We start from the raw sequence: 25,559 nt of genomic DNA, 5'->3' as shown, positions 1-25,559 counted from the left end.
CAATTGTTTAGAGAGTTTTAGCAAATGAGTCAAGGGAATGCAGAGAAGTATGGGAGGTTATAAACACAAATTGAGATTTGATTTTTTTATTGAGCTGTTGATTTTCACAATAAAACAGACTCCATAGTATAGATCTGGTAACCATTTATATAAATCAAAACTTTTTGTATTGCTTATATTAAATTACTAACAGTGGACTTTTCCATCTGCAGAATATACTGAATGACCAGCAGTGGCAGTGTTTCACAGCAGAGTTTCTCTGAATTGCCGAGACTGAAGCAAAAAAAAAAAGGAAGTCTTCTGGCATAGTGCATCATTTTACCAATTTACGTGGTAAGTAAAATGCCCAATCATTCTTTAAGGCATTAAAAAGATGTTCATAGCAACGGAATGTCCTCACTACTTTTTAGTGGAAACCTGTGCCTGAATATCATTTCTGTCAAGAAAGAAGTAATATGGATCACATTATGTTGGTCATGATAGTTAATAAAAGACTGACTGACTCGAACTCTACTAAAACCTGCTTTAGATCCTGGTGATAGCAATGTTCCATTCGAGGAAATTGCTGCCTTTGAGGCTGAAATGCACCATCTCTCGTATGAAAAATAGTGTTACATTCTCACGGTAGGAAGCTCATTTAACCTCTTCTCCTGCACTCTGTATGTTGGGCTCTGATACTCAAGATGGATTTTTGTTAAGGATAATCTGTCTTTGTACCCCCATCCCACTTTCAAAAAGGACACAGAGCTTTGACTGTTTCAGATTCCTTTACCATTCCCCCTCCTACGTGGCTGGCAGTCATGAATACGGATAGTAACCTACTGCATAACTTCTCATATCTCATCCTCCTGTGTGGTCAGCTTCCACAAGGACAATTGGTCCAGGGGGGCCTGACATCATAAAGCTAAAGCAAGAAGTTGTCTGACATGTGGTGCCATTCTGTTGCCTAGCAGTCTGACATCATAAAGCTAAAGCAAGATGCTTTCTGACATGAGAGCCACTCTGTTGCCTAACAAAGAGTAGGATAGATTTATCTTGGTAATGATATGAGTTGCAGGGTAGACAGGATGCCCAACTGAAAGTGTTGATGGTAAGATGAAAGAAATTAGGACTTTATTTAGACTTCTATATTTGTATGAACGCAAGTTTGAGCATAAGAGTCTCAACTTCACTGTTGCTGAACTGGTAGGATTTGGCTAAAGAGAAGATGGAAATGATGCTATTCATAGTTTCTATCATTCCCGTTAACTGTAGCATAACCCTTCCTCTCTCAACTTATCAGCTGGCTTAATTGCTACTGGTGTACCATATCCTAAAACTAAAGAAGTGAGAATGGTGCGCTGCCACTTGGCTGGCAAAAAGATCTATGTCCTAATGTACGTGCTACAATTGTTTAGAGAGTTTTAGCAAATGAGTCAAGGGAATGCAGAGAAGTATGGGAGGTTATAAACACAAATTGAGATTTGATTTTTTTATTGAGCTGTTGATTTTCACAATAAAACAGACTCCATAGTATAGATCTGGTAACCATTTATATAAATCAAAACTTTTTGTATTGCTTATATTAAATTACTAACAGTGGACTTTTCCATCTGCAGAATATACTGAATGACCAGCAGTGGCAGTGTTTCACAGCAGAGTTTCTCTGAATTGCCGAGACTGAAGCAAAAAAAAAAAGGAAGTCTTCTGGCATAGTGCATCATTTTACCAATTTACGTGGTAAGTAAAATGCCCAATCATTCTTTAAGGCATTAAAAAGATGTTCATAGCAACGGAATGTCCTCACTACTTTTTAGTGGAAACCTGTGCCTGAATATCATTTCTGTCAAGAAAGAAGTAATATGGATCACATTATGTTGGTCATGATAGTTAATAAAAGACTGACTGACTCGAACTCTACTAAAACCTGCTTTAGATCCTGGTGATAGCAATGTTCCATTCGAGGAAATTGCTGCCTTTGAGGCTGAAATGCACCATCTCTCGTATGAAAAATAGTGTTACATTCTCACGGTAGGAAGCTCATTTAACCTCTTCTCCTGCACTCTGTATGTTGGGCTCTGATACTCAAGATGGATTTTTGTTAAGGATAATCTGTCTTTGTACCCCCATCCCACTTTCAAAAAGGACACAGAGCTTTGACTGTTTCAGATTCCTTTACCATTCCCCCTCCTACGTGGCTGGCAGTCATGAATACGGATAGTAACCTACTGCATAACTTCTCATATCTCATCCTCCTGTGTGGTCAGCTTCCACAAGGACAATTGGTCCAGGGGGGCCTGACATCATAAAGCTAAAGCAAGAAGTTGTCTGACATGTGGTGCCATTCTGTTGCCTAGCAGTCTGACATCATAAAGCTAAAGCAAGATGCTTTCTGACATGAGAGCCACTCTGTTGCCTAACAAAGAGTAGGATAGATTTATCTTGGTAATGATATGAGTTGCAGGGTAGACAGGATGCCCAACTGAAAGTGTTGATGGTAAGATGAAAGAAATTAGGACTTTATTTAGACTTCTATATTTGTATGAACGCAAGTTTGAGCATAAGAGTCTCAACTTCACTGTTGCTGAACTGGTAGGATTTGGCTAAAGAGAAGATGGAAATGATGCTATTCATAGTTTCTATCATTCCCGTTAACTGTAGCATAACCCTTCCTCTCTCAACTTATCAGCTGGCTTAATTGCTACTGGTGTACCATATCCTAAAACTAAAGAAGTGAGAATGGTGCGCTGCCACTTGGCTGGCAAAAAGATCTATGTCCTAATGTACGTGCTACAATTGTTTAGAGAGTTTTAGCAAATGAGTCAAGGGAATGCAGAGAAGTATGGGAGGTTATAAACACAAATTGAGATTTGATTTTTTTATTGAGCTGTTGATTTTCACAATAAAACAGACTCCATAGTATAGATCTGGTAACCCTTATATTAAATGTACTAACAGTGGACTTTTCCATCTGCAGATTATACTGAATGACCAGCAGTGGCAGTGTTTCACAGCAGAGTTTCTCTGAATTGCCGAGACTGAAGCAAAAAAAAAAAGGAAGTCTTCTGGCATAGTGCATTATTTTACCAATTTACGTGGTAAGTAAAACGCCCAATCATTCTTTTAGGCATTAAAAAGATGTTCATAGCAACGGAATGTCCTCACTACTTTATAGTGGAAACCTGTGCCTGAATATCATTTCTGTCAAGAAAGAAGTAATATGGATCACATTATGTTGGTCATGATAGTTAATAAAAGACTGACTGACTCGAACTCTACTAAAACCTGCTTTAGATCCTGGTGATAGCAATGTTCCATTCGAGGAAATTGCTGCCTTTGAGGCTGAAATGCACCATCTCACGAATGAAAAATAGTGTTACATTCTCACGGTAGGAAGCTCATTTAACCTCTTCTCCTACACTCTGTATGTTGGGCTCTGATACTCAAGATGGATTTTTGTTAAGGATAATCTGTCTTTGTACCCCCATCCCACTTTCAAAAAGGACACAGAGCTTTGACTTTTTCAGATTCCTTTACCATTCCCCCTCCTACGTGGCTGGCAGTCATGAATACGGATAGTAACCTACTGCATAACTTCTGATATCTCATCCTCCTGTGTGGTCAGCTTCCACAAGGACAATTGGTCCAGTGGTGTCTGACATCATAAAGCTAAAGCAAGAAGTTGTCTGACATGTGGTGCCATTCTGTTGCCTAACAAAGAGTAGGATACATTTATCTTGGTAATGATATGAGTTGCAGGGTAGACAGGATGCCCAACTGAAAGTGTTGATGATAAGATGAAAGAAATTAGGACTTTATTTAGACTTCTATATTTGTATGAACGCAAGTTTGAGCATAAGGGTCTCAACTTCACTGTTGCTGAACTGGTAGGATTTGGCTAAAGAGAAGATGGAAATGATGCTATTCATAGTTTCTATCATTCCCGTTAACTGTAGCATAACCCTTCCTCTCTCAACTTATCAGCTGGCTTAATTTGTACTGGTGTACCATATCCTAAAACTAAAGAAGTGAGAATGGTGCGCTGCCACTTGGCTGGCAAAAAGATCTATGTCCTAATGTACGTGCTACAATTGTTTAGAGAGTTTTAGCAAATGAGTCAAGGGAATGCAGAGAAGTATGGGAGGTTATAAACACAAATTGAGATTTGATTTTTTTATTGAGCTGTTGATTTTCACAATAAAACAGACTCCATAGTATAGATCTGGTAACCCTTTATATAAATCAAAACTTTTTGTATTGCTTATATTAAATGTACTAACAGTGGACTTTTCCATCTGCAGATTATACTGAATGACCAGCAGTGGCAGTGTTTCACAGCAGAGTTTCTCTGAATTGCCGAGACTGAAGCAAAAAAAAAAGGAAGTCTTCTGGCATAGTGCATCATTTTACCAATTTACGTGGTAAGTAAAACGCCCAATCATTCTTTTAGGCATTAAAAAGATGTTCATAGCAACGGAATGTCCTCCCTACTTTATAGTGGAAACCTGTGCCTGAATATCATTTCTGTCAAGAAAGAAGTAATATGGATCACATTATGTTGGTCATGATAGTTAATAAAAGACTGACTGACTCGAACTCTACTAAAACCTGCTTTAGATCCTGGTGATAGCAATGTTCCATTCGAGGAAATTGCTGCCTTTGAGGCTGAAATGCACCATCTCTCGTATGAAAAATAGTGTTACATTCTCACGGTAGGAAGCTCATTTAACCTCTTCTCCTGCACTCTGTATGTTGGGCTCTGATACTCAAGATGGATTTTTGTTAAGGATAATCTGTCTTTGTACCCCCATCCCACTTTCAAAAAGGACACAGAGCTTTGACTGTTTCAGATTCCTTTACCATTCCCCCTCCTACGTGGCTGGCAGTCATGAATACGGATAGTAACCTACTGCATAACTTCTGATATCTCATCCTCCTGTGTGGTCAGCTTCCACAAGGACAATTGGTCCAGTGGTGTCTGACATCATAAAGCTAAAGCAAGAAGTTGTCTGACATGTGGTGCCATTCTGTTGCCTAACAAAGAGTAGGATACATTTATCTTGGTAATGATATGAGTTGCAGGGTAGACAGGATGCCCAACTGAAAGTGTTGATGATAAGATGAAAGAAATTAGGACTTTATTTAGACTTCTATATTTGTATGAACGCAAGTTTGAGCATAAGGGTCTCAACTTCACTGTTGCTGAACTGGTAGGATTTGGCTAAAGAGAAGATGGAAATGATGCTATTCATAGTTTCTATCATTCCCGTTAACTGTAGCATAACCCTTCCTCTCTCAACTTATCAGCTGGCTTAATTGCTACTGGTGTACCATATCCTAAAACTAAAGAAGTGAGAATGGTGCGCTGCCACTTGGCTGGCAAAAAGATCTATGTCCTAATGTACGTGCTACAATTGTTTAGAGAGTTTTAGCAAATGAGTCAAGGGAATGCAGAGAAGTATGGGAGGTTATAAACACAAATTGAGATTTGATTTTTTTATTGAGCTGTTGATTTTCACAATATAACAGACTCCATAGTATAGATCTGGTAACCATTTATATAAATCAAAACTTTTTGTATTGCTTATATTAAATTACTAACAGTGGACTTTTCCATCTGCAGAATATACTGAATGACCAGCAGTGGCAGTGTTTCACAGCAGAGTTTCTCTGAATTGCCGAGACTGAAGCAAAAAAAAAAAAGGAAGTCTTCTGGCATAGTACATCATTTTACCAATTTACGTGGTAAGTAAAATGCCCAATCATTCTTTTAGGCATTAAAAAGATGTTCATAGCAACGGAATGTCCTCACTACTTTTTAGTGGAAACCTGTGCCTGAATATCATTTCTGTCAAGAAAGAAGTAATATGGATCACATTATGTTGGTCATGATAGTTAATAAAAGACTGACTGACTCGAACTCTACTAAAACCTGCTTTAGATCCTGGTGATAGCAATGTTCCATTCGAGGAAATTGCTGCCTTTGAGGCTGAAATGCACCATCTCACGTATGAAAAATAGTGTTACATTCTCACGGTAGGAAGCTCATTTAACCTCTTCTCCTGCACTCTGTATGTTGGGCTCTGATACTCAAGATGGATTTTTGTTAAGGATAATCTGTCTTTGTACCCCCATCCCACTTTCAAAAAGGACACAGAGCTTTGACTGTTTCAGATTCCTTTACCATTCCCCCTCCTACGTGGCTGGCAGTCATGAATACAGATAGTAACCTACTGCATAACTTCTGATATCTCATCCTCCTGTGTGGTCAGCTTCCACAAGGACAATTGGTCCAGGGGTGTCTGACATCATAAAGCTAAAGCAAGAAGTTGTCTGACATGTGGTGCCATTCTGTTGCCTAACAAAGAGTAGGATACATTTATCTTGGTAATGATATGAGTTGCAGGGTAGACAGGATGCCCAACTGAAAGTGTTGATGATAAGATGAAAGAAATTAGGACTTTATTTAGACTTCTATATTTGTATGAACGCAAGTTTGAGCATAAGGGTCTCAACTTCACTGTTGCTGAACTGGTAGGATTTGGCTAAAGAGAAGATGGAAATGATGCTATTCATAGTTTCTATCATTCCCGTTAACTGTAGCATAACCCTTCCTCTCTCAACTTATCAGCTGGCTTAATTTGTACTGGTGTACCATATCCTAAAACTAAAGAAGTGAGAATGGTGCGCTGCCACTTGGCTGGCAAAAAGATCTATGTCCTAATGTACGTGCTACAATTGTTTAGAGAGTTTTAGCAAATGAGTCAAGGGAATGCAGAGAAGTATGGGAGGTTATAAACACAAATTGAGATTTGATTTTTTTATTGAGCTGTTGATTTTCACAATAAAACAGACTCCATAGTATAGATCTGGTAACCCTTATATTAAATGTACTAACAGTGGACTTTTCCATCTGCAGATTATACTGAATGACCAGCAGTGGCAGTGTTTCACAGCAGAGTTTCTCTGAATTGCCGAGACTGAAGCAAAAAAAAAAAGGAAGTCTTCTGGCATAGTGCATCATTTTACCAATTTACGTGGTAAGTAAAATGCCCAATCATTCTTTAAGGCATTAAAAAGATGTTCATAGCAACGGAATGTCCTCACTACTTTTTAGTGGAAACCTGTGCCTGAATATCATTTCTGTCAAGAAAGAAGTAATATGGATCACATTATGTTGGTCATGATAGTTAATAAAAGACTGACTGACTCGAACTCTACTAAAACCTGCTTTAGATCCTGGTGATAGCAATGTTCCATTCGAGGAAATTGCTGCCTTTGAGGCTGAAATGCACCATCTCTCGTATGAAAAATAGTGTTACATTCTCACGGTAGGAAGCTCATTTAACCTCTTCTCCTGCACTCTGTATGTTGGGCTCTGATACTCAAGATGGATTTTTGTTAAGGATAATCTGTCTTTGTACCCCCATCCCACTTTCAAAAAGGACACAGAGCTTTGACTGTTTCAGATTCCTTTACCATTCCCCCTCCTACGTGGCTGGCAGTCATGAATACAGATAGTAACCTACTGCATAACTTCTCATATCTCATCCTCCTGTGTGGTCAGCTTCCACAAGGACAATTGGTCCAGGGGGGCCTGACATCATAAAGCTAAAGCAAGAAGTTGTCTGACATGTGGTGCCATTCTGTTGCCTACCAGTCTGACATCATAAAGCTAAAGCAAGATGCTTTCTGACATGAGAACCACTCTGTTGCCTAACAAAGAGTAGGATAGATTTATCTTGGTAATGATATGAGTTGCAGGGTAGACAGGATGCCCAACTGAAAGTGTTGATGGTAAGATGAAAGAAATTAGGACTTTATTTAGACTTCTATATTTGTATGAACGCAAGTTTGAGCATAAGAGTCTCAACTTCACTGTTGCTGAACTGGTAGGATTTGGCTAAAGAGAAGATGGAAATGATGCTATTCATAGTTTCTATCATTCCCGTTAACTGTAGCATAACCCTTCCTCTCTCAACTTATCAGCTGGCTTAATTGCTACTGGTGTACCATATCCTAAAACTAAAGAAGTGAGAATGGTGCGCTGCCACTTGGCTGGCAAAAAGATCTATGTCCTAATGTACGTGCTACAATTGTTTAGAGAGTTTTAGCAAATGAGTCAAGGGAATGCAGAGAAGTATGGGAGGTTATAAACACAAATTGAGATTTGATTTTTTTATTGAGCTGTTGATTTTCACAATATAACAGACTCCATAGTATAGATCTGGTAACCATTTATATAAATCAAAACTTTTTGTATTGCTTATATTAAATTACTAACAGTGGACTTTTCCTTCTGCAGAATATACTGAATGACCAGCAGTGGCAGTGTTTCACAGCAGAGTTTCTCTGAATTGCCGAGACTGAAGCAAAAAAAAAAAGGAAGTCTTCTGGCATAGTGCATCATTTTACCAATTTACGTGGTAAGTAAAATGCCCAATCATTCTTTTAGGCATTAAAAAGATGTTCATAGCAACGGAATGTCCTCACTACTTTTTAGTGGAAACCTGTGCCTGAATATCATTTCTGTCAAGAAAGAAGTAATATGGATCACATTATGTTGGTCATGATAGTTAATAAAAGACTGACTGACTCGAACTCTACTAAAACCTGCTTTAGATCCTGGTGATAGCAATGTTCCATTCGAGGAAATTGCTGCCTTTGAGGCTGAAATGCACCATCTCTCGTATGAAAAATAGTGTTACATTCTCACGGTAGGAAGCTCATTTAACCTCTTCTCCTGCACTCTGTATGTTGGGCTCTGATACTCAAGATGGATTTTTGTTAAGGATAATCTGTCTTTGTACCCCCATCCCACTTTCAAAAAGGACACAGAGCTTTGACTGTTTCAGATTCCTTTACCATTCCCCCTCCTACGTGGCTGGCAGTCATGAATACGGATAGTAACCTACTGCATAACTTCTCATATCTCATCCTCCTGTGTGGTCAGCTTCCACAAGGACAATTGGTCCAGGGGGGCCTGACATCATAAAGCTAAAGCAAGAAGTTGTCTGACATGTGGTGCCATTCTGTTGCCTAGCAGTCTGACATCATAAAGCTAAAGCAAGATGCTTTCTGACATGAGAGCCACTCTGTTGCCTAACAAAGAGTAGGATAGATTTATCTTGGTAATGATATGAGTTGCAGGGTAGACAGGATGCCCAACTGAAAGTGTTGATGGTAAGATGAAAGAAATTAGGACTTTATTTAGACTTCTATATTTGTATGAACGCAAGTTTGAGCATAAGAGTCTCAACTTCACTGTTGCTGAACTGGTAGGATTTGGCTAAAGAGAAGATGGAAATGATGCTATTCATAGTTTCTATCATTCCCGTTAACTGTAGCATAACCCTTCCTCTCTCAACTTATCAGCTGGCTTAATTGCTACTGGTGTACCATATCCTAAAACTAAAGAAGTGAGAATGGTGCGCTGCCACTTGGCTGGCAAAAAGATCTATGTCCTAATGTACGTGCTACAATTGTTTAGAGAGTTTTAGCAAATGAGTCAAGGGAATGCAGAGAAGTATGGGAGGTTATAAACACAAATTGAGATTTGATTTTTTTATTGAGCTGTTGATTTTCACAATAAAACAGACTCCATAGTATAGATCTGGTAACCCTTTATATAAATCAAAACTTTTTGTATTGCTTATATTAAATGTACTAACAGTGGACTTTTCCATCTGCAGATTATACTGAATGACCAGCAGTGGCAGTGTTTCACAGCAGAGTTTCTCTGAATTGCCGAGACTGAAGCAAAAAAAAAAAGGAAGTCTTCTGGCATAGTGCATTATTTTACCAATTTACGTGGTAAGTAAAACGCCCAATCATTCTTTTAGGCATTAAAAAGATGTTCATAGCAACGGAATGTCCTCACTACTTTATAGTGGAAACCTGTGCCTGAATATCATTTCTGTCAAGAAAGAAGTAATATGGATCACATTATGTTGGTCATGATAGTTAATAAAAGACTGACTGACTCGAACTCTACTAAAACCTGCTTTAGATCCTGGTGATAGCAATGTTCCATTCGAGGAAATTGCTGCCTTTGAGGCTGAAATGCACCATCTCACGAATGAAAAATAGTGTTACATTCTCACGGTAGGAAGCTCATTTAACCTCTTCTCCTACACTCTGTATGTTGGGCTCTGATACTCAAGATGGATTTTTGTTAAGGATAATCTGTCTTTGTACCCCCATCCCACTTTCAAAAAGGACACAGAGCTTTGACTGTTTCAGATTCCTTTACCATTCCCCCTCCTACGTGGCTGGCAGTCATGAATACGGATAGTAACCTACTGCATAACTTCTCATATCTCATCCTCCTGTGTGGTCAGCTTCCACAAGGACAATTGGTCCAGGGGGGCCTGACATCATAAAGCTAAAGCAAGAAGTTGTCTGACATGTGGTGCCATTCTGTTGCCTAGCAGTCTGACATCATAAAGCTAAAGCAAGATGCTTTCTGACATGAGAGCCACTCTGTTGCCTAACAAAGAGTAGGATAGATTTATCTTGGTAATGATATGAGTTGCAGGGTAGACAGGATGCCCAACTGAAAGTGTTGATGGTAAGATGAAAGAAATTAGGACTTTATTTAGACTTCTATATTTGTATGAACGCAAGTTTGAGCATAAGAGTCTCAACTTCACTGTTGCTGAACTGGTAGGATTTGGCTAAAGAGAAGATGGAAATGATGCTATTCATAGTTTCTATCATTCCCGTTAACTGTAGCATAACCCTTCCTCTCTCAACTTATCAGCTGGCTTAATTGCTACTGGTGTACCATATCCTAAAACTAAAGAAGTGAGAATGGTGCGCTGCCACTTGGCTGGCAAAAAGATCTATGTCCTAATGTACGTGCTACAATTGTTTAGAGAGTTTTAGCAAATGAGTCAAGGGAATGCAGAGAAGTATGGGAGGTTATAAACACAAATTGAGATTTGATTTTTTTATTGAGCTGTTGATTTTCACAATAAAACAGACTCCATAGTATAGATCTGGTAACCCTTTATATAAATCAAAACTTTTTGTATTGCTTATATTAAATGTACTAACAGTGGACTTTTCCATCTGCAGATTATACTGAATGACCAGCAGTGGCAGTGTTTCACAGCAGAGTTTCTCTGAATTGCCGAGACTGAAGCAAAAAAAAAAAGGAAGTCTTCTGGCATAGTGCATTATTTTACCAATTTACGTGGTAAGTAAAACGCCCAATCATTCTTTTAGGCATTAAAAAGATGTTCATAGCAACGGAATGTCCTCACTACTTTATAGTGGAAACCTGTGCCTGAATATCATTTCTGTCAAGAAAGAAGTAATATGGATCACATTATGTTGGTCATGATAGTTAATAAAAGACTGACTGACTCGAACTCTACTAAAACCTGCTTTAGATCCTGGTGATAGCAATGTTCCATTCGAGGAAATTGCTGCCTTTGAGGCTGAAATGCACCATCTCACGAATGAAAAATAGTGTTACATTCTCACGGTAGGAAGCTCATTTAACCTCTTCTCCTACACTCTGTATGTTGGGCTCTGATACTCAAGATGGATTTTTGTTAAGGATAATCTGTCTTTGTACCCCCATCCCACTTTCAAAAAGGACACAGAGCTTTGACTGTTTCAGATTCCTTTACCATTCCCCCTCCTACGTGGCTGGCAGTCATGAATACGGATAGTAACCTACTGCATAACTTCTCATATCTCATCCTCCTGTGTGGTCAGCTTCCACAAGGACAATTGGTCCAGGGGGGCCTGACATCATAAAGCTAAAGCAAGAAGTTGTCTGACATGTGGTGCCATTCTGTTGCCTAGCAGTCTGACATCATAAAGCTAAAGCAAGATGCTTTCTGACATGAGAGCCACTCTGTTGCCTAACAAAGAGTAGGATAGATTTATCTTGGTAATGATATGAGTTGCAGGGTAGACAGGATGCCCAACTGAAAGTGTTGATGGTAAGATGAAAGAAATTAGGACTTTATTTAGACTTCTATATTTGTATGAACGCAAGTTTGAGCATAAGAGTCTCAACTTCACTGTTGCTGAACTGGTAGGATTTGGCTAAAGAGAAGATGGAAATGATGCTATTCATAGTTTCTATCATTCCCGTTAACTGTAGCATAACCCTTCCTCTCTCAACTTATCAGCTGGCTTAATTGCTACTGGTGTACCATATCCTAAAACTAAAGAAGTGAGAATGGTGCGCTGCCACTTGGCTGGCAAAAAGATCTATGTCCTAATGTACGTGCTACAATTGTTTAGAGAGTTTTAGCAAATGAGTCAAGGGAATGCAGAGAAGTATGGGAGGTTATAAACACAAATTGAGATTTGATTTTTTTATTGAGCTGTTGATTTTCACAATAAAACAGACTCCATAGTATAGATCTGGTAACCATTTATATAAATCAAAACTTTTTGTATTGCTTATATTAAATTACTAACAGTGGACTTTTCCATCTGCAGAATATACTGAATGACCAGCAGTGGCAGTGTTTCACAGCAGAGTTTCTCTGAATTGCCGAGACTGAAGCAAAAAAAAAAAGGAAGTCTTCTGGCATAGTGCATCATTTTACCAATTTACGTGGTAAGTAAAATGCCCAATCATTCTTTAAGGCATTAAAAAGATGTTCATAGCAACGGAATGTCCTCACTACTTTTTAGTGGAAACCTGTGCCTGAATATCATTTCTGTCAAGAAAGAAGTAATATGGATCACATTATGTTGGTCATGATAGTTAATAAAAGACTGACTGACTCGAACTCTACTAAAACCTGCTTTAGATCCTGGTGATAGCAATGTTCCATTCGAGGAAATTGCTGCCTTTGAGGCTGAAATGCACCATCTCTCGTATGAAAAATAGTGTTACATTCTCACGGTAGGAAGCTCATTTAACCTCTTCTCCTGCACTCTGTATGTTGGGCTCTGATACTCAAGATGGATTTTTGTTAAGGATAATCTGTCTTTGTACCCCCATCCCACTTTCAAAAAGGACACAGAGCTTTGACTGTTTCAGATTCCTTTACCATTCCCCCTCCTACGTGGCTGGCAGTCATGAATACGGATAGTAACCTACTGCATAACTTCTCATATCTCATCCTCCTGTGTGGTCAGCTTCCACAAGGACAATTGGTCCAGGGGGGCCTGACATCATAAAGCTAAAGCAAGAAGTTGTCTGACATGTGGTGCCATTCTGTTGCCTAGCAGTCTGACATCATAAAGCTAAAGCAAGATGCTTTCTGACATGAGAGCCACTCTGTTGCCTAACAAAGAGTAGGATAGATTTATCTTGGTAATGATATGAGTTGCAGGGTAGACAGGATGCCCAACTGAAAGTGTTGATGGTAAGATGAAAGAAATTAGGACTTTATTTAGACTTCTATATTTGTATGAACGCAAGTTTGAGCATAAGAGTCTCAACTTCACTGTTGCTGAACTGGTAGGATTTGGCTAAAGAGAAGATGGAAATGATGCTATTCATAGTTTCTATCATTCCCGTTAACTGTAGCATAACCCTTCCTCTCTCAACTTATCAGCTGGCTTAATTGCTACTGGTGTACCATATCCTAAAACTAAAGAAGTGAGAATGGTGCGCTGCCACTTGGCTGGCAAAAAGATCTATGTCCTAATGTACGTGCTACAATTGTTTAGAGAGTTTTAGCAAATGAGTCAAGGGAATGCAGAGAAGTATGGGAGGTTATAAACACAAATTGAGATTTGATTTTTTTATTGAGCTGTTGATTTTCACAATAAAACAGACTCCATAGTATAGATCTGGTAACCATTTATATAAATCAAAACTTTTTGTATTGCTTATATTAAATTACTAACAGTGGACTTTTCCATCTGCAGAATATACTGAATGACCAGCAGTGGCAGTGTTTCACAGCAGAGTTTCTCTGAATTGCCGAGACTGAAGCAAAAAAAAAAAGGAAGTCTTCTGGCATAGTGCATCATTTTACCAATTTACGTGGTAAGTAAAATGCCCAATCATTCTTTAAGGCATTAAAAAGATGTTCATAGCAACGGAATGTCCTCACTACTTTTTAGTGGAAACCTGTGCCTGAATATCATTTCTGTCAAGAAAGAAGTAATATGGATCACATTATGTTGGTCATGATAGTTAATAAAAGACTGACTGACTCGAACTCTACTAAAACCTGCTTTAGATCCTGGTGATAGCAATGTTCCATTCGAGGAAATTGCTGCCTTTGAGGCTGAAATGCACCATCTCTCGTATGAAAAATAGTGTTACATTCTCACGGTAGGAAGCTCATTTAACCTCTTCTCCTGCACTCTGTATGTTGGGCTCTGATACTCAAGATGGATTTTTGTTAAGGATAATCTGTCTTTGTACCCCCATCCCACTTTCAAAAAGGACACAGAGCTTTGACTGTTTCAGATTCCTTTACCATTCCCCCTCCTACGTGGCTGGCAGTCATGAATACGGATAGTAACCTACTGCATAACTTCTCATATCTCATCCTCCTGTGTGGTCAGCTTCCACAAGGACAATTGGTCCAGGGGGGCCTGACATCATAAAGCTAAAGCAAGAAGTTGTCTGACATGTGGTGCCATTCTGTTGCCTAGCAGTCTGACATCATAAAGCTAAAGCAAGATGCTTTCTGACATGAGAGCCACTCTGTTGCCTAACAAAGAGTAGGATAGATTTATCTTGGTAATGATATGAGTTGCAGGGTAGACAGGATGCCCAACTGAAAGTGTTGATGGTAAGATGAAAGAAATTAGGACTTTATTTAGACTTCTATATTTGTATGAACGCAAGTTTGAGCATAAGAGTCTCAACTTCACTGTTGCTGAACTGGTAGGATTTGGCTAAAGAGAAGATGGAAATGATGCTATTCATAGTTTCTATCATTCCCGTTAACTGTAGCATAACCCTTCCTCTCTCAACTTATCAGCTGGCTTAATTGCTACTGGTGTACCATATCCTAAAACTAAAGAAGTGAGAATGGTGCGCTGCCACTTGGCTGGCAAAAAGATCTATGTCCTAATGTACGTGCTACAATTGTTTAGAGAGTTTTAGCAAATGAGTCAAGGGAATGCAGAGAAGTATGGGAGGTTATAAACACAAATTGAGATTTGATTTTTTTATTGAGCTGTTGATTTTCACAATAAAACAGACTCCATAGTATAGATCTGGTAACCCTTTATATAAATCAAAACTTTTTGTATTGCTTATATTAAATGTACTAACAGTGGACTTTTCCATCTGCAGATTATACTGAATGACCAGCAGTGGCAGTGTTTCACAGCAGAGTTTCTCTGAATTGCCGAGACTGAAGCAAAAAAAAAAGGAAGTCTTCTGGCATAGTGCATTATTTTACCAATTTACGTGGTAAGTAAAACGCCCAATCATTCTTTTAGGCATTAAAAAGATGTTCATAGCAACGGAATGTCCTCACTACTTTATAGTGGAAACCTGTGCCTGAATATCATTTCTGTCAAGAAAGAAGTAATATGGATCACATTATGTTGGTCATGATAGTTAATAAAAGACTGACTGACTCGAACTCTACTAAAACCTGCTTTAGATCCTGGTGATAGCAATGTTCCATTCGAGGAAATTGCTGCCTTTGAGGCTGAAATGCACCATCTCACGAATGAAAAATAGTGTTACATTCTCACGGTAGGAAGCTCATTTAACCTCTTCTCCTACACTCTGTATGTTGGGCTCTGATACTCAAGATGGATTTTTGTTAAGGATAATCTGTCTTTGTACCCCCATCCCACTTTCAAAAAGGACACAGAGCTTTGACTGTTTCAGATTCCTTTACCATTCCCCCTCCTACGTGGCTGGCAGTCATGAATACGGATAGTAACCTACTGCATAACTTCTGATATCTCATCCTCCTGTGTGGTCAGCTTCCACAAGGACAATTGGTCCAGTGGTGTCTGACATCATAAAGCTAAAGCAAGAAGTTGTCTGACATGTGGTGCCATTCTGTTGCCTAACAAAGAGTAGGATACATTTATCTTGGTAATGATATGAGTTGCAGGGTAGACAGGATGCCCAACTGAAAGTGTTGATGATAAGATGAAAGAAATTAGGACTTTATTTAGACTTCTATATTTGTATGAACGCAAGTTTGAGCATAAGGGTCTCAACTTCACTGTTGCTGAACTGGTAGGATTTGGCTAAAGAGAAGATGGAAATGATGCTATTCATAGTTTCTATCATTCCCGTTAACTGTAGCATAACCCTTCCTCTCTCAACTTATCAGCTGGCTTAATTTGTACTGGTGTACCATATCCTAAAACTAAAGAAGTGAGAATGGTGCGCTGCCACTTGGCTGGCAAAAAGATCTATGTCCTAATGTACGTGCTACAATTGTTTAGAGAGTTTTAGCAAATGAGTCAAGGGAATGCAGAGAAGTATGGGAGGTTATAAACACAAATTGAGATTTGATTTTTTTATTGAGCTGTTGATTTTCACAATAAAACAGACTCCATAGTATAGATCTGGTAACCCTTTATATAAATCAAAACTTTTTGTATTGCTTATATTAAATGTACTAACAGTGGACTTTTCCATCTGCAGATTATACTGAATGACCAGCAGTGGCAGTGTTTCACAGCAGAGTTTCTCTGAATTGCCGAGACTGAAGCAAAAAAAAAAGGAAGTCTTCTGGCATAGTGCATCATTTTACCAATTTACGTGGTAAGTAAAACGCCCAATCATTCTTTTAGGAATTAAAAAGATGTTCATAGCAACGGAATGTCCTCCCTACTTTATAGTGGAAACCTGTGCCTGAATATCATTTCTGTCAAGAAAGAAGTAATATGGATCACATTATGTTGGTCATGATAGTTAATAAAAGACTGACTGACTCGAACTCTACTAAAACCTGCTTTAGATCCTGGTGATAGCAATGTTCCATTCGAGGAAATTGCTGCCTTTGAGGCTGAAATGCACCATCTCTCGTATGAAAAATAGTGTTACATTCTCACGGTAGGAAGCTCATTTAACCTCTTCTCCTGCACTCTGTATGTTGGGCTCTGATACTCAAGATGGATTTTTGTTAAGGATAATCTGTCTTTGTACCCCCATCCCACTTTCAAAAAGGACACAGAGCTTTGACTGTTTCAGATTCCTTTACCATTCCCCCTCCTACGTGGCTGGCAGTCATGAATACGGATAGTAACCTACTGCATAACTTCTGATATCTCATCCTCCTGTGTGGTCAGCTTCCACAAGGACAATTGGTCCAGGGGGGCCTGACATCATAAAGCTAAAGCAAGAAGTTGTCTGACATGTGGTGCCATTCTGTTGCCTAACAAAGAGTAGGATACATTTATCTTGGTAATGATATGAGTTGCAGGGTAGACAGGATGCCCAACTGAAAGTGTTGATGATAAGATGAAAGAAATTAGGACTTTATTTAGACTTCTATATTTGTATGAACGCAAGTTTGAGCATAAGGGTCTCAACTTCACTGTTGCTGAACTGGTAGGATTTGGCTAAAGAGAAGATGGAAATGATGCTATTCATAGTTTCTATCATTCCCGTTAACTGTAGCATAACCCTTCCTCTCTCAACTTATCAGCTGGCTTAATTTGTACTGGTGTACCATATCCTAAAACTAAAGAAGTGAGAATGGTGCGCTGCCACTTGGCTGGCAAAAAGATCTATGTCCTAATGTACGTGCTACAATTGTTTAGAGAGTTTTAGCAAATGAGTCAAGGGAATGCAGAGAAGTATGGGAGGTTATAAACACAAATTGAGATTTGATTTTTTTATTGAGCTGTTGATTTTCACAATAAAACAGACTCCATAGTATAGATCTGGTAACCCTTTATATAAATCAAAACTTTTTGTATTGCTTATATTAAATGTACTAACAGTGGACTTTTCCATCTGCAGATTATACTGAATGACCAGCAGTGGCAGTGTTTCACAGCAGAGTTTCTCTGAATTGCCGAGACTGAAGCAAAAAAAAAAGGAAGTCTTCTGGCATAGTGCATCATTTTACCAATTTACGTGGTAAGTAAAACGCCCAATCATTCTTTTAGGCATTAAAAAGATGTTCATAGCAACGGAATGTCCTCCCTACTTTATAGTGGAAACCTGTGCCTGAATATCATTTCTGTCAAGAAAGAAGTAATATGGATCACATTATGTTGGTCATGATAGTTAATAAAAGACTGACTGACTCGAACTCTACTAAAACCTGCTTTAGATCCTGGTGATAGCAATGTTCCATTCGAGGAAATTGCTGCCTTTGAGGCTGAAATGCACCATCTCTCGTATGAAAAATAGTGTTACATTCTCACGGTAGGAAGCTCATTTAACCTCTTCTCCTGCACTCTGTATGTTGGGCTCTGATACTCAAGATGGATTTTTGTTAAGGATAATCTGTCTTTGTACCCCCATCCCACTTTCAAAAAGGACACAGAGCTTTGACTGTTTCAGATTCCTTTACCATTCCCCCTCCTACGTGGCTGGCAGTCATGAATACGGATAGTAACCTACTGCATAACTTCTCATATCTCATCCTCCTGTGTGGTCAGCTTCCACAAGGACAATTGGTCCAGGGGGGCCTGACATCATAAAGCTAAAGCAAGAAGTTGTCTGACATGTGGTGCCATTCTGTTGCCTAGCAGTCTGACATCATAAAGCTAAAGCAAGATGCTTTCTGACATGAGAGCCACTCTGTTGCCTAACAAAGAGTAGGATAGATTTATCTTGGTAATGATATGAGTTGCAGGGTAGACAGGATGCCCAACTGAAAGTGTTGATGGTAAGATGAAAGAAATTAGGACTTTATTTAGACTTCTATATTTGTATGAACGCAAGTTTGAGCATAAGAGTCTCAACTTCACTGTTGCTGAACTGGTACGATTTGGCTAAAGAGAAGATGGAAATGATGCTATTCATAGTTTCTATCATTCCCGTTAACTGTAGCATAACCCTTCCTCTCTCAACTTATCAGCTGGCTTAATTGCTACTGGTGTACCATATCCTAAAACTAAAGAAGTGAGAATGGTGCGCTGCCACTTGGCTGGCAAAAAGATCTATGTCCTAATGTACGTGCTACAATTGTTTAGAGAGTTTTAGCAAATGAGTCAAGGGAATGCAGAGAAGTATGGGAGGTTAGAAACACAAATTGAGATTTGATTTTTTTATTGAGCTGTTGATTTTCACAATATAACAGACTCCATAGTATAGATCTGGTAACCCTTTATATAAATCAAAACTTTTTGTATTGCTTATATTAAATGTACTAACAGTGGACTTTTCCATCTGCAGATTATACTGAATGACCAGCAGTGGCAGTGTTTCACAGCAGAGTTTCTCTGAATTGCCGAGACTGAAGCAAAAAAAAAAAGGAAGTCTTCTGGCATGGTGCATCATTTTACCAATTTACGTGGTAAGTAAAATGCCCAATCATTCTTTTAGGCATTAAAAAGATGTTCATAGCAACGGAATGTCCTCACTACTTTATAGTGGAAACCTGTGCCTGAATATCATTTCTGTCAAGAAAGAAGTAATATGGATCACATTATGTTGGTCATGATAGTTAATAAAAGACTGACTGACTCGAACTCTACTAAAACCTGCTTTAGATCCTGGTGATAGCAATGTTCCATTCGAGGAAATTGCTGCCTTTGAGGCTGAAATGCACCATCTCTCGTATGAAAAATAGTGTTACATTCTCACGGTAGGAAGCTCATTTAACCTCTTCTCCTGCACTCTGTATGTTGGGCTCTGATACTCAAGATGGATTTTTGTTAAGGATAATCTGTCTTTGTACCCCCATCCCACTTTCAAAAAGGACACAGAGCTTTGACTGTTTCAGATTCCTTTACCATTCCCCCTCCTACGTGGCTGGCAGTCATGAATACGGATAGTAACCTACTGCATAACTTCTCATATCTCATCCTCCTGTGTGGTCAGCTTCCACAAGGACAATTGGTCCAGGGGGGCCTGACATCATAAAGCTAAAGCAAGAAGTTGTCTGACATGTGGTGCCATTCTGTTGCCTAGCAGTCTGACATCATAAAGCTAAAGCAAGATGCTTTCTGACATGAGAGCCACTCTGTTGCCTAACAAAGAGTAGGATAGATTTATCTTGGTAATGATATGAGTTGCAGGGTAGACAGGATGCCCAACTGAAAGTGTTGATGGTAAGATGAAAGAAATTAGGACTTTATTTAGACTTCTATATTTGTATGAACGCAAGTTTGAGCATAAGAGTCTCAACTTCACTGTTGCTGAACTGGTACGATTTGGCTAAAGAGAAGATGGAAATGATGCTATTCATAGTTTCTATCATTCCCGTTAACTGTAGCATAACCCTTCCTCTCTCAACTTATCAGCTGGCTTAATTGCTACTGGTGTACCATATCCTAAAACTAAAGAAGTGAGAATGGTGCGCTGCCACTTGGCTGGCAAAAAGATCTATGTCCTAATGTACGTGCTACAATTGTTTAGAGAGTTTTAGCAAATGAGTCAAGGGAATGCAGAGAAGTATGGGAGGTTAGAAACACAAATTGAGATTTGATTTTTTTATTGAGCTGTTGATTTTCACAATATAACAGACTCCATAGTATAGATCTGGTAACCCTTTATATAAATCAAAACTTTTTGTATTGCTTATATTAAATGTACTAACAGTGGACTTTTCCATCTGCAGATTATACTGAATGACCAGCAGTGGCAGTGTTTCACAGCAGAGTTTCTCTGAATTGCCGAGACTGAAGCAAAAAAAAAAAGGAAGTCTTCTGGCATGGTGCATCATTTTACCAATTTACGTGGTAAGTAAAATGCCCAATCATTCTTTTAGGCATTAAAAAGATGTTCATAGCAACGGAATGTCCTCACTACTTTATAGTGGAAACCTGTGCCTGAATATCATTTCTGTCAAGAAAGAAGTAATATGGATCACATTATGTTGGTCATGATAGTTAATAAAAGACTGACTGACTCGAACTCTACTAAAACCTGCTTTAGATCCTGGTGATAGCAATGTTCCATTCGAGGAAATTGCTGCCTTTGAGGCTGAAATGCACCATCTCTCGTATGAAAAATAGTGTTACATTCTCACGGTAGGAAGCTCATTTAACCTCTTCTCCTGCACTCTGTATGTTGGGCTCTGATACTCAAGATGGATTTTTGTTAAGGATAATCTGTCTTTGTACCCCCATCCCACTTTCAAAAAGGACACAGAGCTTTGACTGTTTCAGATTCCTTTACCATTCCCCCTCCTACGTGGCTGGCAGTCATGAATACGGATAGTAACCTACTGCATAACTTCTCATATCTCATCCTCCTGTGTGGTCAGCTTCCACAAGGACAATTGGTCCAGGGGGGCCTGACATCATAAAGCTAAAGCAAGAAGTTGTCTGACATGTGGTGCCATTCTGTTGCCTAGCAGTCTGACATCATAAAGCTAAAGCAAGATGCTTTCTGACATGAGAGCCACTCTGTTGCCTAACAAAGAGTAGGATAGATTTATCTTGGTAATGATATGAGTTGCAGGGTAGACAGGATGCCCAACTGAAAGTGTTGATGGTAAGATGGAAGAAATTAGGACTTTATTTAGACTTCTATATTTGTATGAACGCAAGTTTGAGCATAAGAGTCTCAACTTCACTGTTGCTGAACTGGTAGGATTTGGCTAAAGAGAAGATGGAAATGATGCTATTCATAGTTTCTATCATTCCCGTTAACTGTAGCATAACCCTTCCTCTCTCAACTTATCAGCTGGCTTAATTGCTACTGGTGTACCATATCCTAAAACTAAAGAAGTGAGAATGGTGTGCTGCCACTTGGCTGGCAAAAAGATCTATGTCCTAATGTACGTGCTACAATTGTTTAGAGAGTTTTAGCAAATGAGTCAAGGGAATGCAGAGAAGTATGGGAGGTTAGAAACACAAATTGAGATTTGATTTTTTTATTGAGCTGTTGATTTTCACAATAAAACAGACTCCGTAGTATAGATCTGGTAACCCTTTATATAAATCAAAACTTTTTGTATTGCTTATATTAAATGTACTAACAGTGGACTTTTCCATCTGCAGATTATACTGAATGACCAGCAGTGGCAGTGTTTCACAGCAGAGTTTCTCTGAATTGCCGAGACTGAAGCAAAAAAAAAAAGGAAGTCTTCTGGCATAGTGCATCATTTTACCAATTTACGTGGTAAGTAAAACGCCCAATCATTCTTTTAGGCATTAAAAAGATGTTCATAGCAACGGAATGTCCTCACTACTTTATAGTGGAAACCTGTGCCTGAATATCATTTCTGTCAAGAAAGAAGTAATATGGATCACATTATGTTGGTCATGATAGTTAATAAAAGACTGACTGACTCGAACTCTACTAAAACCTGCTTTAGATCCTGGTGATAGCAATGTTCCATTCGAGGAAATTGCTGCCTTTGAGGCTGAAATGCACCATCTCTCGTATGAAAAATAGTGTTACATTCTCACGGTAGGAAGCTCATTTAACCTCTTCTCCTGCACTCTGTATGTTGGGCTCTGATACTCAAGATGGATTTTCGTTAAGGATAATCTGTCTTTGTACCCCCATCCCACTTTCAAAAAGGACACAGAGCTTTGACTGTTTCAGATTCCTTTACCATTCCCCCTCCTACGTGGCTGGCAGTCATGAATACAGATAGTAACCTACTGCATAACTTCTGATATCTCATCCTCCTGTGTGGTCAGCTTCCACAAGGACAATTGGTCCAGGGGTGTCTGACATCATAAAGCTAAAGCAAGAAGTTGTCTGACATGTGGTGCCATTCTGTTGCCTAGCAGTCTGACATCATAAAGCTAAAGCAAGATGCTTTCTGACATGAGAGCCACTCTGTTGCCTAACAAAGAGTAGGATACATTTATCTTGGTAATGATATGAGTTGCAGGGTAGACAGGATGCCCAACTGAAAGTGTTGATGGTAAGATGAAAGAAATTAGGACTTTATTTAGACTTCTATATTTGTATGAACGCAAGTTTGAGCATAAGAGTCTCAACTTCACTGTTGCTGAACTGGTAGGATTTGGCTAAAGAGAAGATGGAAATGATGCTATTCATAGTTTCTATCATTCCCGTTAACTGTAGCATAACCCTTCCTCTCTCAACTTATCAGCTGGCTTAATTGCTACTGGTGTACCATATCCTAAAACTAAAGAAGTGAGAATGGTGCGCTGCCACTTGGCTGGCAAAAAGATCTATGTCCTAATGTACGTGCTACAATTGTTTAGAGAGTTTTAGCAAATGAGTCAAGGGAATGCAGAGAAGTATGGGAGGTTATAAACACAAATTGAGATTTGATTTTTTTATTGAGCTGTTGATTTTCACAATATAACAGACTCCATAGTATAGATCTGGTAACCATTTATATAAATCAAAACTTTTTGTATTGCTTATATTAAATTACTAACAGTGGACTTTTCCATCTGCAGAATATACTGAATGACCAGCAGTGGCAGTGTTTCACAGCAGAGTTTCTCTGAATTGCCGAGACTGAAGCAAAAAAAAAAGGAAGTCTTCTGGCATAGTGCATCATTTTACCAATTTACGTGGTAAGTAAAATGCCCAATCATTCTTTTAGGCATTAAAAAGATGTTCATAGCAACGGAATGTCCTCACTACTTTATAGTGGAAACCTGTGCCTGAATATCATTTCTGTCAAGAAAGAAGTAATATGGATCACATTATGTTGGTCATGATAGTTAATAAAAGACTGACTGACTCGAACTCTACTAAAACCTGCTTTAGATCCTGGTGATAGCAATGTTCCATTCGAGGAAATTGCTGCCTTTGAGGCTGAAATGCACCATCTCACGTGTGAAAAATAGTGTTACATTCTCACGGTAGGAAGCTCATTTAACCTCTTCTCCTGCACTCTGTATGTTGGGCTCTGATACTCAAGATGGATTTTTGTTAAGGATAATCTGTCTTTGTACCCCCATCCCACTTTCAAAAAGGACACAGAGCTTTGACTGTTTCAGATTCCTTTACCATTCCCCCTCCTACGTGGCTGGCAGTCATGAATACAGATAGTAACCTACTGCATAACTTCTGATATCTCATCCTCCTGTGTGGTCAGCTTCCACAAGGACAATTGGTCCAGGGGTGTCTGACATCATAAAGCTAAAGCAAGAAGTTGTCTGACATGTGGTGCCATTCTGTTGCCTAGCAGTCTGACATCATAAAGCTAAAGCAAGATGCTTTCTGACATGAGAGCCACTCTGTTGCCTAACAAAGAGTAGGATAGATTTATCTTGGTAAGGATATGAGTTGCAGGGTAGACAGGATGCCCAACTGAAAGTGTTGATGGTAAGATGAAAGAAATTAGGACTTTATTTAGACTTCTATATTTGTATGAACGCAAGTTTGAGCATAAGAGTCTCAACTTCACTGTTGCTGAACTGGTACGATTTGGCTAAAGAGAAGATGGAAATGATGCTATTCATAGTTTCTATCATTCCCGTTAACTGTAGCATAACCCTTCCTCTCTCAACTGATCAGCTGGCTTAATTGCTACTGGTGTACCATATCCTAAAACTAAAGAAGTGAGAATGGTGCGCTGCCACTTGGCTGGCAAAAAGATCTATGTCCTAATGTACGTGCTACAATTGTTTAGAGAGTTTTAGCAAATGAGTCAAGGGAATGCAGAGAAGTATGGGAGGTTAGAAACACAAATTGAGATTTGATTTTTTTATTGAGCTGTTGATTTTCACAATAAAACAGACTCCATAGTATAGATCTGGTAACCATTTATATAAATCAAAACTTTTTGTATTGCTTATATTAAATGTACTAACAGTGGACTTTTCCATCTGCAGATTATACTGAATGACCAGCAGTGGCAGTGTTTCACAGCAGAGTTTCTCTGAATTGCCGAGACTGAAGCAAAAAAAAAAAGGAAGTCTTCTGGCATAGTGCATCATTTTACCAATTTACGTGGTAAGTAAAACGCCCAATCATTCTTTTAGGCATTAAAAAGATGTTCATAGCAACGGAATGTCCTCACTACTTTATAGTGGAAACCTGTGCCTGAATATCATTTCTGTCAAGAAAGAAGTAATATGGATCACATTATGTTGGTCATGATAGTTAATAAAAGACTGACTGACTCGAACTCTACTAAAACCTGCTTTAGATCCTGGTGATAGCAATGTTCCATTCGAGGAAATTGCTGCCTTTGAGGCTGAAATGCACCATCTCTCGTATGAAAAATAGTGTTACATTCTCACGGTAGGAAGCTCATTTAACCTCTTCTCCTGCACTCTGTATGTTGGGCTCTGATACTCAAGATGGATTTTCGTTAAGGATAATCTGTCTTTGTACCCCCATCCCACTTTCAAAAAGGACACAGAGCTTTGACTGTTTCAGATTCCTTTACCATTCCCCCTCCTACGTGGCTGGCAGTCATGAATACAGATAGTAACCTACTGCATAACTTCTGATATCTCATCCTCCTGTGTGGTCAGCTTCCACAAGGACAATTGGTCCAGGGGTGTCTGACATCATAAAGCTAAAGCAAGAAGTTGTCTGACATGTGGTGCCATTCTGTTGCCTAGCAGTCTGACATCATAAAGCTAAAGCA

The sequence above is a fragment of the Lissotriton helveticus genome, chromosome 11, assembly GCF_964261635.1.
Source record: "Lissotriton helveticus chromosome 11, aLisHel1.1, whole genome shotgun sequence".
In the NCBI taxonomy this organism is placed as follows: Eukaryota; Metazoa; Chordata; class Amphibia; order Caudata; family Salamandridae; genus Lissotriton; species Lissotriton helveticus.
Note: the sequence above shows the minus strand (reverse complement) of the source record.